The sequence below is a fragment of the Podarcis filfolensis genome, assembly GCF_964270895.1.
Source record: "Podarcis filfolensis genome assembly, chromosome: 8".
Taxonomy (NCBI): Eukaryota; Metazoa; Chordata; class Lepidosauria; order Squamata; family Lacertidae; genus Podarcis; species Podarcis filfolensis.
The window spans coordinates 76159184-76163443 of NC_139611.1; the positions used below are offsets into that span (position 1 = coordinate 76159184).

At 40.1% G+C, this 4260-nt stretch overlaps 1 long non-coding RNA gene across 1 annotated transcript; it reads left to right on the plus strand.

Moving 5' to 3' along the window:
- Nucleotides 1–862: 862 nt before the first annotated feature.
- On the plus strand, nt 863–4010 carry LOC310769190. Its single transcript, XR_014551505.1, has 3 exons — nt 863–1010; nt 1680–1826; nt 2776–4010. It is a non-coding gene; the product is annotated as an uncharacterized lncRNA (long non-coding RNA).
- The last annotated feature ends 250 nt before the right edge of the window (nt 4011–4260 follow it).

Sequence of the window (4260 nt, forward strand, 5' to 3'; positions counted from 1 at the left end):
TTTTAAGATACATTATAAATTTTCCCCATTCCTTATTAAAATTCCAGTCTTCCTGTTTTCTGATTCTTCTAGTCATTTTTGTCAATTCAGCATAATCCCTCAACTTAATCTGCCATTCTCCTCTAGTAGGGAGTTCATCTTCTTTCCATTTCTGGGCCAATAGCATTCGTGCAGCCGTGGTCGCATACATAATTAGTCATCTCTGTTCCCTTGGGATTTCGGCACCTAGGATTCCTAAAAGAAAAGCTTTGGGGGGGTTTTAAATAAAAAAGTTATTTTAAACATTTTTTAACTCATAATAAATCATTTCCCGAACCTCCAATACTATCTTACATGTCCACCACATTTCTAACATACAATTGACCCAGTTTTGTACATTTTTGCTAATTTACTGCTATTTACATCATTTTCAAATAATTTTCTTTCAGCATGTTACATGCTGTAAATTTTAAATCCCAGTCCGATAACTTCTCCCACGCTGTAAGTTGTATGTTATTCCCAAAATCTCTGGCCCATACTAGCCATTAAGTATACATTGATATCAGTTTCTTTACTTTTAATACAGTTTTTATTGTTTGCTTTATGCATTAAAGCTGGAAAACATTTTGATATTTTTCTTTCTATGATATAGTGGTGTATACATATTTTAATTAATAAAAAAGGAACAGCCCATCACTTTAGACTGACAAATTTAATAACACTTTGTATATTGTTAGTTTGAAAAGGTCCTCATTCAGACAATACAGACAATACAAAAAAAAATGGAACCATTGCAACGAATGTGCCTGAGTAACAATAGACCTGCATATTTCCCGCCCCCACCCCCAAACTGGGTATTTCTTTCAAAAAATTTTTCATAGTGAAACCCCAAGTGCAACTTGCGAATAAATGCTCGTCACCCAGATTCTGTTCCTCAGGCAATTACAGCTTCACTGCAGGCGATGGTAAATTCTTTCAGATGAAGAAGCACTGCTGCAAGACGGAACTGTGTAACAATGCAACTCTCAGCCGTAAGTTTCTGCATCATTTTAGAATCCTTAACATGTTAAGGCTGTGCACTGGATTTGGCCAAGGCCTGGATCCTTAGTCAATCAGCAGTATTCAGAGGACCTGTGCCTCATTCAAATGGGGTGAGCAGCTCAAGACTATTAGGGACTCTCAAGGTCAGGCAGGATGGGGAGGCAGGCATGAGGAGAAACTGTGAAAAAGAGGGACCTACTGGGCAACCACAGCTCTGCCTGAGAAGGGATGGGTTGCCTAACACTAACCTTATACCCGGTAGTCTTAGGGCGGTTCACTAAAACTCACAGGTTATTGCTGAAGAGCAGAAGAGAGACATAATCTCTGTACAAAAATAGGGTTCTAAGATCCTATAATTTCAAAGAGGCTACACCATAACCAATGGCATGAAAACCTTCAGAGAGATCAAGAAGGAAAAGAAAGTTCACACTCCCCCCACCCGAATTTTGGGAAAGATAATTCATCTCAGAGACCAATGGTGACTTTGTCCCATGCTCAGTCCTGAACCCAGACTGTGTCCAGATTATATTTCATCCATGAGTATGTGCAGCTACCCCACCAAAACTATAAGGGCCTAGGGTGGGTTACAATAATATAACACAGAGATACAAAAACAGACAAAACCATTAACAGCCTCAGTATACATTTGATTTAGGCAGTTCCTGACCGCAACATGCTGGCTGAAAATGGTTTGCAGTGCCCAGCCTGCTTCTCCAAAGGAAAGAAAAAGTGTAAAAGTGAGAAGACCATCAACTGCCTTGAGAATGAGACCCAGTGTGTTGTTTTTAAAGGATCTCTTTCTAGAGGTAACATTGCTACTCAGATGGGGAAAGGGCCTAGTCATCAGATGGTTCATGCAGACTCCCTCCTGTTCTCCTATTCTCCCTCCCACCCTTTCCCTTTCCCTTGCATGTTGCTGGAAAAATGAGAGGGACCACATCTTTCACTGGCCCCACTGTGCACCATCCCTTAGTGTTTTGCCTGCCTACACTGTATCCTTTAACACTCATAATGCCACTAGCTTGTCCAGAAGAAGGATTCAGAGTGAGATGTGTATATAAAATACCCTTCTGAACAAAAGTAAAAAGTGCATTCATGGCTTCACCCCAGTTGCATCTGGATCTCTCCACCACTGGAATGTAGTCCAGGACAAAATTTATTCCTCTTCCTGAAAAAACATATTATGTAAAAGGATTGTAATTTTGTTCTTTAGTCGTTTAGTCATGTCCAACTCTTCGTGACCCCATGGACCAGAGCACACCAGACACTCCTGTCTTCCACTGCCTCCCACAGTTTGGTCAGACTCATGTTAGTAGCTTCAAGAACACTGTCCAACCATCTAGTCCTCTGGCACCCCCTTCTCCTTGTGCCCTTCATCTTTCCCAACATCAGGGTTTTTTCCAGGGAGTCTTCTCTTCTCATGAGGCGGCCAAAGTATTGGAGCCTCAGCTTCAGGATCTGTCCTTCCAGTGAGCACTCAGGGCCAATTCAGGGCTCAGGGGATTGTAATACATTTCCTTAAATTTTGTGACAATGACCGGTATCTGGCTAACTCAGACCATTACTGCAAGGATTTATAGTGCATCAGAATTCATGTATATTCATGTTCCAGTGAAATTATGATATTTTTCAGATTTCTTAAATATGCACATTTTAATACTAACTTAGTAAAATTCCCTTTTTAGCATCACAGGCATCCTCTCCTATTCCCTGGGTAAAGGACTAATGTCAACATTTGTTTTCTTTTTTCCCTAGCTCTCTTTGAGGAGCACGATTTCACTTTCCAAGGTTGTGGAACAACAGATTTTTGTGCACTCGGGAAAAATGGAAGAGCTGTAACTGGAACGGGGAGCTTTCTCCTTTTAGTTATCCAAAAAAGCTGTTATAATGCTTCACGAATCTCACACTAGCTTGAATATGAAGGGTAAATGAGACAGTGTAGACCCCTCCTTGTGTATTCCAAAATTCATGGCAATGAGAGGGAATTAGAGGCCTAGTGGTGAAATCCAGGACTCAGGATCTCTGGTTCTTACTTTTTTGCTTTTGGTGGCAGTAAAGCGAAGCAAGGGGCAGAGAAAAAAGGATTCAGAACTGTCAGTTTGCATTTCTTGGTGCAGAAAATATTGATCTGGTGTATAATAATAATAATATAATATTTTTATACTCCGCCCATCTGGCTGGGCTTCCCCAGCCACTCTGGGCAGCTCCCAACTGAATATTAAAACACAATACAGCATTAAACATTAAAAACTTCCCTAAACAGGGAGGCCTTCTGATGTCTTTGAAAAGTAAGATAGTTGCTTATTGCCTTGACATATGATGGGAGGGCGTTCCACAGGGCAGGCACCACTACCGAGAAGGCCCTCTGCCTGCAGACATCTTCCCTATTCTGATTAATTCAAGGGGGCTCTGGAAACTTCTCTGTATGAAAGAAACAAGCAGAAGGGTCATGATGTTTAGGTAACTCCTTCAGAGAAGCTTAGTACTGCTGGCTTGAACTGGTTCTGTTATCTCTTTTTTAAGGTCATATTAAGAGGCCAGAAGGAGCCCGGGTTTCATTTCTCTTTCTATATCTCTTCCTTCTGGTGTGGAGTTCCGTATATAGTGTTAAGGTTTAGACTTATTGTAAGTTATTGTAAGTTTATGTGAAGTCTGCTGCAACTGGATTTCTTGTGGACAGTGCCAATCCTGAATGCATTGTATATGTGACCATTGTGTTCATTTGCCTTCAGTAGCAGTAAAACTCTGCTGGATGAAATATTAATTGCCTCCGGTCTATTTTGGGGGGAATCCTAAAACGTGTTTAAGTTTTTACTCTGCTAACTATACATTGGGATCTTCTCTGGATTGATATTGAGTAGAATTTCCATGACAGTTGTGTGGGAATTGTGTATTATAACTACAAAGAACCCTGCAATGTTTCAATAAAAAATACTTAAGTTTTCATTATGTTCATTACAATACGAAATAAATGGTTATGGGAAATAAAATGCCGGATCTCAGATCTGTTTCTTTCAGATACAAATGCAAGTATTATTTATTGGTTTAGCCAAAGAGATTACAAAAGATAAAATACATAAAAGAGGTTAAAAACAAAATACATTGCACAGAGTTCATACACAGAGTCTCATATGACAGAGTTCATACACTGGAGTTGTAGAGCTGTAAAAGCTTTTCCCCATTTGGTATTTGTAATGCTGGTTACATACTGAGGGTGAGGGGGCTGAATGGGTAGTCTGG